Consider the following 16,186-nt stretch of genomic DNA (forward strand, 5'->3'; position numbering starts at 1 on the left):
TGAGACGTAATTGCTCGGCTTGTAGGGAGGCCATGCAAACAAAATAAAATAATGAATCCATGTAATAATAATAAAAATAATAAATCATTTTTCACTTACCACCTTCTGCATGTCTTCCTTGACCACATTTATGAAGCTCCGGTGTCTTCCTCTTTTCCTGTTGTAGGCAGATTTATGTTCAACATCCTTTGCCTAATATATACACTATAGCACCTCTGGACATGTTCAGACTGTTTTTTGTCTTGTCTTCTACCTTTGAGTCAACAACTCCGCCTAAGCTCTCCCTTTCATGTACATTTAATTGCAATGAGAATCTTAACATCTTCAAATCTGCCACGTCCAGCTTTGCCACCATGTCCAAAGCATACATCACAACAGGTTTAAATGGTAAATGGCCTATATTTGTATAGCGCTTTACTAGCCTAAGGACCCCAAAGCGCTTTACACATTCAGTCATCCACACACACATTGGTGATGGCAGCTACATTGTAGCCACAGCCACCCTGGGGCGCACTGACAGAGTCGAGGCTGCCGGACACTGGCGCCACCGGGCCCTCTGACCACCACCAGTAGGCAATGGGTGAAGTGTCTTGCCCAAGGACACAACGACCGAGACTGTCGGAGTCGGGGCTCGAACCAGCACCCTTCCAATTACAAGGCGAACTCCCAACTACTCCCAACTCCTGAGCCACGGTCGCCCTACATTTTCTAACCACTACATTTTCTAGACCTTCCCTTCCTTTTCCCTGTGTCAAATCCCCCTGACACTCATCTCCACTCCCTCCACCTTGCCTACACTCTCTTGTTTGCAGCTAGTTCCTTGCAACCTGTAGTCAAATGTCAGCTTTTTGCAAGCTACCACATAGGTACAGCCTGACCAGTAATTTGTTTATTCTGTTCAGTATCCTCTTACACTTTATTTCTCTTGATATAAAACTTGAATAAGATAAGGTGTTAATATAAGATTTTGTTGCAAACTCATATGGAGTTAGCCTTCTAATGAACTCTCAATTATGCATAGAAAATACATACAAAAAGAACTGTAAGTAATAAATGCCATCCGATATAAATTTGTGTAAGTTTTTCCATGCTTGAAATTACTTAATGCAATTAATAATAATGTGTATGTGTTACCCAGGGAGCAATGTGTAGGGACGGTACCTTGCTCAAGGATACCTCGGGGTAGCCGTTCAGTGGAATCAAACCCCCGACCTTCCGATCATGGAGCAACGGCTCTACCTACTGAGCTATCCCTACCCTTTGTGTTTCAAAATAGGAACACACATAAAAGTGTGCTTTGAAATATCTACAAAACAGTGGAAAAGTTGTTAAAAATCTAAAATAGTTGGAAATTACACATTTTTTTTGTCCCGTGTTCAGCGTCATTTAATTTTAAAAATAATATATTAGAAAAACTTTTACATTTTAAAAGAATAAAGTACCTTTCAGACTCAAAAATGTCTTTGGTATTATTTTTTCAAAAAATGTGCCATTAAAATGTTTTTTTTTAATGTATTGTAACTGTTATACGAAAAAAAGGCCCTGTGGAAAAAATTGAAACACTTTGGGTGTGTGAGGTGTGATTACACAGCTTTATAGCTAATTCTCGGATGGGGACTAGTCTGGACATGTGATGTGTATTGATGACGATTATCAAGACAGACTTGCTATTCTTTGAACCCATTGTGTGGTAAGTAATTAATACGTCACTCTCAAGGAAACAACATCTAACAAATGACTGAAAGATTTATTAGGCTGTGTTTTGAGTTCTGTTCAAAAAAGATTAACTTCATGTTGGAAAAAAAAGTATATATATACAGGGCACCTTAAACTAGTTTTTTAATTAAGCAGCAAGGCAGAACAAAATCAGGGCTGTATCAAGACACGGGGACTAAACCCCAATTCAACCAGACCCAGAACTGATCCGGAATTAAAACAGAACTGTTCAAAATCAAGACTACTTCAGGACTTAACCAAGACGGAACCAGAACCAGACCTGCACTACACTTATTTTTTTAATTCTACCAAAGTACAATATTTAGATTCAGAAAAGTTTAGATAACTATTTAGCCTTGTTGTGCAAACAAGCCTGCATAACTTAATAAATATAGAATTTGAAAAATAGCAAACCTAAAAAGATATACTGGGTACTAGATACATGTTATTAATGAGTTTTGGCAAACAACTCTTTTACTAACACCTCTTGTTCCATCTCTCTCTCTGTTCCTCTCTCTCCCTCTTTGTGCTGACAATCAAGCCAAACACCAACATCATCAAATATACAGTTGAAACCAGATATTTACATACTCTTCAGATAAAAACACTTTTTAATTGTAAAACATCAAATCAGACTAAATGTTTATGTTTTTAGGTTGATAAATATAAAAAACACATTTGTTAAATTTAAGAGTAAAGAGAGAAATTGCCTGTATTTCTTAATTGCAAATGGCACCAAATTGTATTCAAAATTGAGCCACACTTATGGAGCTCCACAATTCTTTTCCTGGTGTCTTGGTTGACATCTCTTGATTTTCCCGTATCAAAGAAACAGGCTCTGTGTTTTGGGGGTGCCTTATATGCATCCACAGGTGTGCCACCAATTTACTCACATGGACTCTACTAACCTATCAGAAGCTTCTTAAGCTTAGAATGGAATCGTCTGGAGTTTTCTTATTAATTAACAATAAACTTTGTGTATATGTACTCCTAAATTTGATGAAAGTGATAAAAAAAATAGACATCTCTCTCTCTCTCTCTCTCTCTCTCTCTCTCTTTATTCTGACATTTAACTCATTCAAAAGATATTTCAATATTTATTTATCTAAAACAAAAAGGTTTACTCTAAATTGATGTTCAACAGTAAAAAAAAGTTATTGTTTTTCCCCCTAAAGTGTAAATATCTGGTTTCAACTGTGAATATACTGCTGTGTATTGAAATTCCTCTTGTTTTGCATAGAAATATACTGAACAACATACAAAGCATAATATATAAAATAACATCTACCTGAGTTTTTTCTTTGAAGGAAGCCCCTTATGTCCATTGTTGTGTTCATCAGTACATAACTGGTTTAGAGTGCTTTTTTAGCCGTGGAGGGTAACAACTGAAAATATGAAATAAACACATGTAAGCTAAGACTCTCTAATAAAACAGCAAGAGCAAATATCGTAATATGGATTAAGTGATCAGTTTGATATCAATCTTTCGTGATACACCGTCATATTTACATTATTTGTACAGTACGAATGATTTGCTTTGGTACCTGGTCAAACTTAAGCTCTCCTCTGTCTGCAGCAGACTCGCAGGCAGCAGCTTCTCCCCCCTCGCTCACAGGCGTAAGCGCTGTGCTCAGTCGCCTATAGTGCCTGAGCTTGGATCATACCAAAATTAGGGGGAATTTACGACTGTGCGCTATGTGCTTCGAATATTGTGTGTCGTTTTTTGTTTTATACAGTTGTCAGTGAGGGATCTAACTATGAAACAAATTGCACTCCAAAAGACCCTGGGCTTCTGAAAAAAATGACCCGGGCTTAAGGGTCATTTTGAGCCCCCCGCTCTGCCTATGCTGTAAACCATAAAAACCATGCCTAATACATGCACAGTCATCCAGATAAGAAAATCCCAGGAAGTTGATGCTGTTCATCTGGACATAGTGTTTTCAGTGGGAGAAACGTTTCGTCACTCATCCAGGTGTCTTCTTCAGTCTCAGCTGACTGCAGGTTTCCCCAACCTTATAACTGACTAACACTGGGCTGTGAGGTAAAGTTCAAGATCACTAACGTTCAAATTGTCATGAATTTTGATCAGTACCCTTCAGTGTTAAAATATAAAATACAAAAAGTCATTATTTCGGCATTAAATGTAACGTGATAAATCTTCTACAAAGAAACAATGTGATTTTAGTTTCTTGCATCAGTGCTGCAGGGTTAATGCAAGCTTCACTAAAGAGAAGTTACTGTGCCTATAGTTGGTCAATGGTGAACCGTGACGGTAAAAGAGAAAATGAGGTCACGAAACTCAGTAGACCAACAGTTTCGGTTACAGGAGTATTTACCAAACATTTCCTAACATTGCGAAACATCATAGGGATCTAATATATATCTTTTCCACTAAATGTGCAGAATTGAGGAAGTGTGTGTTCTTTCTCATAACTTCTCATTTCTAAAATAAATCTTGTGTAATTTCTTCATTTAAGTTCAATTCAATTCAATTCAATTTTATTTATATAGCGCCAAATCACAACAAAAGTCGCCTCAAGGCGCTTCACAAATACAGAGAAAAACCCAAAAATCATATGACCCCCTATGAGCAAGCACTTTGGTGACAGTGGGAAGGAAAAACTCCCTTTTAACAGGAAGAAACCTCCAACAGAACCAGGCTCAGGGAGGGGCGGGGCCATCTGCTGCGATTGGTTGGGGTGAGAGAAGGAAGACAGGATAAAAGACATGCTGTGGAAGAGAAATAGAGATTAATAACAAGTATGATTCAATGCAGAGAGGTCTATTAATACATAGTGAGTGAGAAAGGTGACTGGAAAGGAAAAACTCAATGCATCATGGGAATCCCCGGCAGCCTACGTCTATTGCAGCATAACTAAGGGAGGATTCAGGGTCACCTGGTCCAGCCCTAACTATATGCTTTAGCAAAAAGGCAAGGCAAGGCAAGGCAAGTTTATTTGTATAGCACAATTCAACAACAAGGTGATTCAAAGTGCTTTACAAAGACATTAGAAACAAGAACAAATAAAAAGCATGATTTAAAATTGATTAAAACAAGCAAATAAACTAACTAACTAATTAACAAACAAACAAACAAACAACAGTATATAAAATCAAAACAGATAAAATCAGAACAGTAGATAAAATCAGTAGTTAAATGTAAGTTTTGAAATTTAAGCTTAAAGTGTGGATTTGGTGCTTTATTCAAATGCAGCTGAGAACAGGTGAGTCTTCAACCTGGATTTAAATAAACTGAGTGTTTCAGCTGATCTGAGGCTTTCTGGGAGTTTGTTCCAGATATAAGGAGCATAAAAGCTGAATGCAGCTTCTCCGTGTCTGGTTCTGACTCTGGGGACTGATAAAAGACCGGATCCAGATGACCTGAGGGATCTGGATGGTTCATACTGGGTCAGGAGGTCATTGATGTATTTTGGTCCTAAACCATTCAGAGCTTTATAGGCCAGCATCAGAACTTTAAAGTCTATCCTCTGACGGACAGGCAGCCAGTGTAAGGACCTCAGAGCTGGACTGATGTGGTCCACTTTTTTGGTCCTAGTGAGGACTCGAGCAGCAGAGTTCTGAATGAGCTGTAGTTGTCTGACTGATTTTTTAGGTAGACCTGTAAAGATGCTGTTACAGTAATCAAGCCTACTAAAGATGAATGCATGGACTAGTTTTTCCAGGTCCTGTTGAGACATCAGATCTTTTATCCTTGAAATATTCTTGAGGTGATAGTAAGCTGACTTTGTTATTGTCTTAATGTGTTTTTCTAAGTTTAGGTCTGCATCCATCACTACACCCAAATTTCTCGCCTGGTTTGTGGTTTTTAGATGTATAGATTGAAGTTCTCTGGTGACCTGTAATCGTTTTTCTTTGGCGCCAAAGACTATTACCTCAGTTTTGTTTTTGTTTAGCTGGAGAAAATTGTGGCACAACCAGTCATTGATTTCCTCAATGCATTTACCAAGAGCCTGTACAGGGCCTCGGTCTCCTGGTGACATTGTGATATATATTTGTGTGTCATCTGCATAGCTGTGATAGTTTATTTTGTTGTTGTTTATAATCTGTGCCAGTGGGAGCATGTAGATGTTAAACAGAAGGGGTCCCAAGATGGAACCTTGGGGAACTCCACATGTGATACTTGTCTGCTCAGATGTGAAGTTACCTATTGATACAAAGTATTTCCTGTTTTCTAAGTATGTTTTGAACCAGTTTAGTACAGTTCCTGAAAGACCTGTCCAGTTCTCCAGTCGTTTGAGTAATATGTTGTGGTCAACTGTATCAAATGCTGCACTGAGATCCAGTAAAACTAGGACTGACATTTTTCCACTGTCTGTATTCAGACATATGTCATTAAACACTTTGGTCAGAGCGGTTTCAGTGCTGTGGTTCTGTCTAAAACCTGACTGGAAGGCATCGTAGCAATTATTCTGTTTTAAGAAGTAATTGAGCTGTTGAGAAACTGCTTTTTCAATGATCTTACTTAAAAATGGGAGATTTGAGATCGGCCTGTAGTTGTTCATTTGTGTCTTGTCAAGATTGTCCTTTTTCAGTATAGGTTTGATTACAGCAGTTTTTAGTGATTCTGGAAACACACCTGATAATAAAGAAAAGTTGACGATCTGTAACAGGTCTGACTCTAAAGTCTTTGAGACCTTTTTGAAAAAACTTGTTGGCAGGACATCTAAACAGCAGGAGGAGGAGTTCAGTTGACCTAAGATGTCCTCCAGGTCTTTGCTGTTAATCGGGTGAAACTGTTTCATGGTGTTTAAACAGTTTTTTGGTGGACACAGTACATATCCTGGATCTGCTGTTGATGTACCAATTGCTTGTCTAATTTTTTGGATTTTTTCAGTGAAGAATTTGGCAAAGTCATTGCAGGCCATGGTCGAATGAAGTTCAGCTGCCACTGACACAGGAGGGTTTGTTAGCCTGTCAACTGTAGAAAATAAGACCCGAGCATTATGGCTGTTTTTAGTGATGATGTCAGAGAAGTAGGACCTCCTTGCATTCCTCAGTTGTAAATTATAATTGTGAAGTTTCTCTTTATAAATGCCATAATGAACCTGGAGGTTTGTTTTTCTCCATCTGCGCTCAGCTTTCCTACACTCTCTTTTTTCATTTTTCACCAGTGTGGAGTTTCTCCATGGAGACTTTTTCCTTCCAGAGATAACCTTCACCTTAATGGGAGCAATAGTGTCCATTACATTTAACATGTTAGCATTGAAGCTATTGACGAGCTCATTGACTGACCCTCTGGGCAGGTCAGGTGTTAATGGGAAGACCTGGTTAAAAATTGCACTACTGTGTTCAGTTATACACCGTTTTGTGATCACTGTTGTTGATATATTTGTGTGGGCTGAGATTTTACTTTCAAAGAAAACACAGTAATGATCAGACAGGCCCACATCAGACACAGTAACCTTTGAAATGCTCAGGCCCTTGGAGATCAGTAGGTCAAGAGTGTGTCCTCTATTATGTGTGGCCTCTGTTACATGCTGAGTCAGCCCAAAGTTGCCCAGAGTGTTACTCAGGTCTTTAGTCCCTTTGTCCTGAGGGTTGTCCACATGAATGTTAAAATCCCCAGCAATAATTACACAGTCAAAATCAACACAGATCACAGACAGCAGTTCACTGAGGTCATTAAAAAAGTCTGTGCAGTATTTGGGAGGCCTGTAAACATTAAGAAACACAACTTTGGATGGGGCCTTCAGCTGTAAAGCCACATATTCAAAAGACTGAAAACTTCCAGGAGATAGCTGCTTACATTGAAATGATTCATTAAATAAGACAGCAACCCCTCCTCCTCTCCTGCTCGCCCTGACCTCACTGATAAAACTGTAGTTAGGAGGGGTCGTCTCGATGAGAGCAGCTCCACTGTTACTTTGGTCCAACCAAGTTTCAGTTAAAAACATAAAATCAAGGCTGTGCTCAGTGATTAAATCATTAATTAAAAATGTTTTCCCAGCTAGAGATCTAATGTTTAATAAAGCCAACTTAAGTGTTTTAGAGGTATTACTTGTCCCCTCGTGTTTGGGAGCAGTCTGTGGCACACAAGGTATGTTTACTATATTTAAAGATCTTTTAGAGTGCAGCTCTCTGTGTTTTGACCAGGCCACATGTCTCCTGTCACCTAAAAGTACAGAAATTTTAAAACCTTCTAGTAAACAGGGTCCCAGCTTCTCCTGGGAAAAGTCGTCACTGCCATAATCCTCGCAGCCCGGACCCTCCACACATCACGCATCAGACTGCGGAGACAGGGCATGAAGAGGAACTAAGGGGGGCGAGGCTGGGCAATGTGACTTCGATTGCTCTGTTGAGGGTGGGGCTCGATGGCGAACCTTTGGCCGCTCTGGTGGGGGGTTTATGGGGGACAAAAAGGGATTGGGACGGGGGGTAGATCTGAGCCCAGCATTGACCCGCTCCATCATCTCCTCAGTGAATTTCAGGTGTGGGGAGGAGGGAGAAAGGGAGGGGGAGGAGGGTGATGGCCTGTCAGGGGTTTGGGGGACTGGGGAAGGTCGTGGTCCCTTGTCCTGGTCGTTGGTGTTGTTGAGAGAGTTGGAGGCAAATAGGGACCCCTCTTCTTGCCTTAGATGTCTCTCCTTTCTGAGGCTCTTCCTCAGATACCATGGGTGTCTCTCCTTTCTGAGGCTCTTCCCGGGTGGGGGCAAATGGAGCTCCTCCTCAAGGTTTCTGCTGGGCTTTGTCTGTTCTTGGAGTACTGTTTGTTCCTCTTTATGAGATAACTCCTCGTTTATCTCAGCCTTGGCACCAAGCACGGATGGATGACGTATGGAATAAAACAAGTTGGAGGTGAACAGTTTCACCCCTGACTTGTTAAAATTAAATCCATTTGCTTTGAACAGATGCCTGCGTTCCCAAAAAATATTAAAGTTGTCGATAAAGTGCACTGAGTGGTCAGCACATGTTGATATAAGCCATTTATTCAGTGTAAACAACCTGCTGAATCTCTCGTCTCCTCTTCTGACCGGCGGTACAGGTCCACTGATGAATACAGCTGCATTCAGAGAGTTTACAGTATTTAGTAATCCAGTAAAGTCCCGTTTCAGAACCTCCGACTGTTGTTTGGACACATCGTTTGACCCTGTATGCAGAACAATGTTTGTCACAGTTGGATATTCATTTGCAATTTGAAGAATTCTCTCCTTTCAGGTTGTTGACCATATCGTTAGGAAAGCAGAGGACTTTAGTGTTCTTACCGCACATCCTTTGTACATCCTTTACGGCAGAGTCACCCACAATCAGAGTTTCAGGCCTAGCCTTTAGCTTTCCCTGTGGCCTTTCACTTTTCAACAGATTTTCAGACCTTATTTCGCTGCTTTTAGATGGATGGTTGTCCGATATAGATCCAGGGTCCTTTGATAGTGGAGCAAATCTGTTCTGCAGTTTCACATTCAGTTGTTTTGGAGGTTTGTTGTTAACCTTCCTATTCACGGTTGTCCAGTCCTGTTTCCTCCCGTATACAGGGGTAGAAGAGCTTCTCTGTCTCGTAGGAAGTGAAGGCCAGTCGGTTTCAGAGATTTCAGCTCGCTGTGCCCTGCCTGTGATACGTCCTCCCCCTTCCACGAGACATGATTTATGTCTTGGTTTTGCACCAAGACAGTCTAAGGGGGGATTATCACTTGAGGATTTATAATAATGCACAGAGTCTACTTTCTTGGTCATGTTATCTGTGCTCCTTAGCTGTGTACTAGCTTGCTCATCGCCATTGTTTTGAATCAAAGGCAAGGTTGTTTCATTTCCACACAGTCCATTTACCTCCACGTTTACTTCTAAGCGATGAATTTTTGTCTCCAGTACTGCAATCTTCTGCAGGAGGCTGTGGTAGTCATCTGTGGAGAGGGAAGGCATCTTGTTGCTAGTTAGCCTAGCGGTTAGCACCTTTCCAGGCTATTGAGGCTGCTCGGTGCCCAGACGCTGTAATCAGGCTTCAGCTGTGTCTAGGCCACAGACACACGGAGCGCTGAGGACAAGGTAACCATAAAATGTTGCTGTTTCTGTTAAGAACACTCTAGTCCTAATGATCTACAAGTGTCCAGAAGTTATCGCAGGTAAGCTCACACGGAAAAAAAGGGAAAAAATCAGCATAAAAATCAATAAAAATCAATATAAGAAGCAAAGTATTCAAGAGCAAAGAGATGAAGCGTCCACACTCATAAAGGGGAGGAGCAAGTAAGACAAAAGGAAAGTTTGAAGCCTAATCTTGAAAGTAGAGATAGTGTCTGTCTCCTGAATCCAAACTGGAAGCTGGTTCCACAGAAGAGGGGCCTGAAAACTGAAGGCTCTGCCTCCCATTCTACTTTTAAATACTCTAGGAACAACAAGTAAGCCTGCAGTGTGAGAGCGAAGGGCTCTAATAGGGTGATATGGTACTACAAGGTCATTAAGATAAGATGGGGCCTGATTATTTAAGACCTTGTATGTGAGGAGCAGGATTTTGAATTCTGGATTTAACAGGAAGCCAATGAAGGGAAGCCAAAACAGGAGAAATATGCTCTCTTTCTAGTCCCTGTCAGGACTCTTGCTGCAGCATTTTGGATTAGCTGAAGGCTTTTCAGGGAGTTTTTAGGACTTCCTGATAATAATGAATTACAGTCGTCCAGCCTGGAAGTAATAAATGCATGAACTAGTTTTTCAGCGTCACTCTGAGACAGGATATTTCTAACTTTAGAGATGTTGCACAAATGGAAGAACGCAGTCTTACATATTTGTTTAATATGTGCGTTGAAGGACATGTCCTGGTCAAAAATGACTCCAAGGTTCCTCACAGCGTTACTGGAGGCCAAGGTAATGCCATCCAGAGTAAGAATCTGGTTAGATACCATATTTCTAAGATTTTCAGGGCCGAGTACAATAACCTCAGTTTGATCTGAATTAAGAAGCAGAAAGTTAGCGGCCATCCAGGTCTTTATGTCTTTAAGACATTCCTGCAGTTTAACTCATTGGTGTGTGTTATCTGGCTTCATGCACAGATAGAGCTGGGTGTCATCTGCATAGCAGTGAAAATTTATGCTATGTCTTCTAATGATGCTGCCTAAGGGAAGCATGTATAATGTAAAGAGAATTGGTCCTAGCACTGAACCCTGTGGAACTCCATAATTAACCTCAGTGTGTGAAGAGGACTCTCCATTTACATGCACAAACTGGAGTCTATTAGATAGATATGATACAAACCACTGCAGCACAGCACCTGTAATACCTACAGCATGTTCTAATCGCTCTAATAGGATATTATGGTCGACAGTATCGAACGCTGCACTGAGGTCTAGCAGGAAAAGCACAGAGATGAGTCCACTGTCAGAGGCCATAAGAAGATCATTTGTAACCTTCACTAAAGCTGTTTCTGTGCTGTGATGAGCTCTGAAACCTGACTGAAACTCTTCAAATAAGCCTCTGCAGATGATCTGTTAGCCGTAGTCCAACTTGACGGAGGGAGTGAAACCATCACGTTAGTGAGCTGAATAAATAATTAACTTTTGTAAAACCAACCAACCAACCAACCCCCCCCCCCAATATATTAAAAATGTCTTCTTATTTTTGCATTATTTTCATAATATTTGACCAGCAGTGCACCTCACTTCCAAGTGTAACTGTCCTTTTGGTAATGAAACGATAGTAGTAGTATTTTATAAGTAGGTTTTTCATGTTTATCATGTAAGAACAAATTTTGTTAACCAGCTGAGCTTTTGTAGTCCATTTCCAGGATTCTGTAGTATTAGCAAAGCGGACCCATTTCAGCAATTCGTGCCACCACAGTATCCAGTGTCTAGTTTAAGAGCAGTGGGATTTTCTGACACTGCACTTCTCTCTCATAGGTCCTTTTGAATTCTCCCTCACATTTTTTCTCATGACAATTTCCATCAACATCAAGTCAAAATACATGCTGTTGTTTCATACACGTACTTGTTACTTTGTGCTAAGATTTTTAGGTAAAAGGATTAAACACAAATTAAAGGGGTATAGATTGGGGTCAGAAATCTTTTACTAGTTAATAGCAGGTCACTATCTCTAGGTAGAAATTGTAGTTCATTGTTCATTTCCTTTATATATGGAAACCTTTGTAAAATGAGTTTTTCATTCATTTTATTTTTATGGATTACCTCTGATAGTGAAATAATTTTTTATACCACTATACTGTTTACTGCAATCTTATTATTGATTTATTTATTGAAAAACAGTAAAACAATCTAATATAAAGACACTCTAGAATTTTCCCATAGTCCTTGGACATTTGCTTATCTTAATGTGTGAATAATAGTTCTAACTTTAAATGTTATTAATTGTTGCCCGTGTTTCCTGTGATCTGATGGCTTAAGGACTGCGGTCACAAGATTGTCTCTGTGACCTCGAGTTATACAAGAAGGTTCAACATAGAGTGGCCAGTATTTCTGTAATTTTAAAAATAATTGTTGATAAGTATAGTAATAAAATTAGGGGTTTTGTACTGTGACCAGTTAATAAACCTACAAAGCTAAAAGAGCTGAACTGGATGGGTTCCCTTCCTTAAAAATCCCTGCAAGGCCTAATGTGGCACTTAAGTCCTAAAGGATCTTTGCCTGATGGGGAATTAAGGTTTGAGACATTTTCAGCTCTTTATCTAAAATATGAATAATCAATAATGAATTTCTACAAAGTCAAGAACACAAGCAAAAGAGGTTTATTTTTCCACAAACTCATCTTGTTTAGAGCTTGCTTCACTAACAGCCACTAGATGGTGATGTAAGCTTCATAATGGCAGCTCTACACTAAGCTTTCGTCTGCCTGTGCTCCCTGGTGACAGAGAATAATATCGACTTAAGGATGTTCCAAATCAATATTTTTCATTATTTGAGGTCCACACACACACAACAAAAGAATATTGTCTTTATTAAAGTTCATTGTGTTGTGTTATGTAGGGAGATGTGGAGAATGAGACCGAGGTGCCAGTAATAGTGGCAGTGTTGTGGGAAGTCTGTGAAAGGGTTGTTACACAGTACATTACACTCTAATCAGCCACTTTGCAGATGTAGACACAAAAAATGACCCAAAAAAATGTAATGATTCATCATACATCAGGAAATGGGCATAAAGAAAATTTCACATCCTCAAAATCTATTAAATTTCAATGATAAAAACAGTGCAAATAATAAAACCTCACAATATAAAAATTGTATTGCCATCGAAACCTTGCGACACGCATCGGTGCTTCACCAGGGGGCTCCATACTCCAGTTATAGACTTGCGGGTGTGTGTAAATGTGTGTGTGAACAGCTGCGCCTGCCACCTGTGAGGTGAAAGGGAGTCTGACCTGGAACACATGCTCCTCTTTAGTTCTGCCTGACTTTATGTGTGTGTGATAAAGATGGAGAGGAACAGAGACAGACCACAGCGTTATGGGGAACCTTTATTTAATATGGCCTCCCCACGTGCAGTGTAACACCCAGCAGAACCCATACGAGCTGAATTTTGCAGTGATGCTCTGAGTATCCAAAGGAAGATGCAAGCAAACGGCTATGAGGCAGAATTAGGTCTTAGATCTTTATTAATAATTACTTGGATTCTGGTTGCACTTAAAAATGAATCAAAAAGCAAGAAATAACCCAAGAAAGGAGCATTAATGAGTGCCCAGAGGCTTGTGTATGAATCTAGTTATGAGAAAAACGCTCAGCACTCATGTCCACTAGGTGTGGCTGTGAAGCGGTCAAGTTCAACATCCCCATCATGTCTCTCTTTTCCAGTATTCTTAGCAAACGCATTTGTAGTTCATTAACCCTCTCAGGCTCAAATTAAACTTTTTGTTGCTAATGCACAACCAAGTCCTGCAGTGGTACTTCTGAGTAAAAAAACCCTCCTAAAACATGTATGTGGGGTAATCAGGTTGTTAGTTTTTAACTGTTGCAAATCGGCAACGCCTGCCTCGAGAGGGTTAATGATCAGTGTGGTCATGAAGGTCTTCTGGATGCACTTACTTTAATTACAGTATACATCATGCTGTCCTGTCCTTATTGTGTGCACAGTATGTCAGCTGGGGGGAAATTTTAGCATGCAAATGTCCCTTTCACACTGACATTTGTGAAAAAAGGGCCCAACAGGAAATAAAGCACAGCGTTGTTTCAGGAAGAGTAATGGGCACTTGGTAATTTTTATGTTTTCGTTCATGATTTGCAAATTTGATCGCTTTATAAAAAAAACAGTAACAGTACCCATCAAACTGAAAGTTTGGGGGCATTTTTTCATAGTCCTGGCAATTTATGAAAAAACCTTTTTTGTGCAGAGTGGTGTGTGTGCACGACGACTGAGCTAAATCTAAGTATGCATTGTTGCAGCGCTGTCAACAGACAAAAAACAACTGAGACGAGAGGGCTACAAAACTGATAAAAATACAGAGAAATAGATTCTTTATTAAACAAACCTGACCAAGGCAGAACGACATAACGTTGGCATCTCAAAGCAAAATGTAAATGTGTTTTGTAGCATTTTTCTCAAGCTTCTTCCTCAGGCATCTGTATGCAGTGAATCAGCACACAGAGAAAGTAATGAAGCTGAAATAGGTCTATCAGGTAAGTAAAGCAGATGTGAATTGGTATGTTTACTGGATACTACACTTGGCCTAAGACCAGGACATCATCAGCTAAAACAGGAGCTGCAATCTGCTGGAGGAAGCCTCTTTTGAAAGTGAGATGCATCTTGTGCTTGGCTGTGCTTTCTACTAGCTGGCTCATACATCATGTTAGTTTTGGTTTCGGTTGTTGAGGTTTTCTGTGTTTTATTGTAGGGTTGTAGTTTTACAGTACACTGTGACGTGCCTGGAGGCAGCTGTTGTTGTGATTTGGCACTATACAAATAAAACCGAGGTGAACTGAATTGGAAATGCACACAGAGAAAGAACGTATGCAGGTCTTGCGGGAGCATTTTAGTGGGCAGTTACTCACTGGTTGCTCAGGAACTGTTTAGCCTGAACATATGTAATTTTAGGATTGTTTGTGTTTGTCTAAAGTTTTTCAGCAGTCAGAAAGTCTAAACGTTTCTGGGTGTGGTCCACTGCACCTATGGTGACAGAGGATTCACAGAATACAATTTTCCATCATTGCACCAAGGTCAGAAGTTAATGAGATTTTCATGAGGTATTAGGTTGCTCTTTGTGGGAGGATTAGTTCCCCTTCCCTGTGCTCAGTCTTTTTTAAGAGCTTCCCCAAAGACTTAGTTATTTGAGCATCTCTGACTGGAAGAGTTTATACAAAAACTGGCAAGAACTCCAGCCATTAGCAAACATTCACAAGTGATATGCATGCTTCAGAGATGCAAGCTGCTCTGACAGAAATAGAAATAGTGAGTAAAGATGGGAGAACAGAGGAAAGAGCGATGAGTAAAAAAACTTGGCTCGCACGTTCACTGGACATTGGCACACTGGCCAGAAAGGCAGTGGATTAGCTTCCCCAGAAGATGAATATGGCTGAGAATCCTCAGAAATTCAGTCCATATTGGAAACTTGTCCTTACCAATATTGTTCCCTATATTTAGGGGGAGGCAGTGTGTGGAATGAGGATGGGAGATGGGCATGTATGCAAGCTACTCTATAATGCAGTTTTTGCAATTACCATCTACAGAATTAGACTAAAACTTTTACCAGAAGATGGCGGTATTTTACCCATGGGTGCATTGTGACGTTCTCCTGAGGCCTGCCGCATTTGACTTGGTATTCCTTTGCAGCTTCTCTCATTTTGTTCTGAGCTTTGCCTTTTGCCAACCCATCATTGTAAATTGTTCTTAATGACTCACCTGGTTACAGTGATTACAGATTACAGGGACATCTACCTGCACTACGCTGCGGTAATAATGTGAAATGCACGAAAATACAACCATAAATACATAACTTAGAACAAAAAAGGTATGCGATATCCCTTCAGGACAACACATCATACTGAACATTTACGATACATTTACATTTTCACCCAAACTGTCAAAAGTAAAACTTTGACATCAGATGAAAAACTAAAACAGACATTTTTCCTGACCTGGGCTATGCGGTCACTGAAAATATAGATGTTATGTCATTATGCAAATAAGAAAGTCATAAAGTGGTGATCTTTTGCTTCATTAATATGACTTTAGAAAACATACTATTACAATAATAAAAAGAGTGATAACAAGGACTGAGAAAAGGGAAGGAGAGGAAAACGTGCTATGTAGGACTGTGGTGTGAGGTTTCTGGTCCTCATGGTGGGAGAATCGAAGGTAACACTCACAAAACACACATGCACGCACAAATACTCAACTACACCCGCCCACCTAACAAATGTATTTATGTACAGCTTTGCTAAGGCCTCCCACCTCCTCCAAACACACAGAGTTTTTCCCTCCCTCTTTCCTTCTCTTCCTCTTTTCCTCCCTCCTTCTCTTGCAGGTCATGGGAGATAGCAAAGAGATAAATATCGCTGGCAATAAAAGGCCTGCATCATGAATAATA

At 40.1% G+C, this 16,186-nt stretch overlaps 1 long non-coding RNA gene across 1 annotated transcript in view; it reads left to right on the forward strand.

Annotated features, from left to right (window-relative positions):
* The window catches only part of LOC120715308, a 14,260-nt gene extending 4,171 nt beyond the window's left edge, over positions 1-10,089 (forward strand). Inside the window, exon 4 of the long non-coding RNA XR_005691588.1 lies at positions 10,077-10,089. This is a non-coding gene — a long non-coding RNA (uncharacterized LOC120715308). The remainder of the gene's footprint in view (positions 1-10,076) is intronic.
* The last annotated feature ends 6,097 nt before the right edge of the window (positions 10,090-16,186 follow it).

Source organism: Simochromis diagramma, unplaced genomic scaffold, assembly GCF_900408965.1.
Source record: "Simochromis diagramma unplaced genomic scaffold, fSimDia1.1 OVJJ01000431.1, whole genome shotgun sequence".
In the NCBI taxonomy this organism is placed as follows: Eukaryota; Metazoa; Chordata; class Actinopteri; order Cichliformes; family Cichlidae; genus Simochromis; species Simochromis diagramma.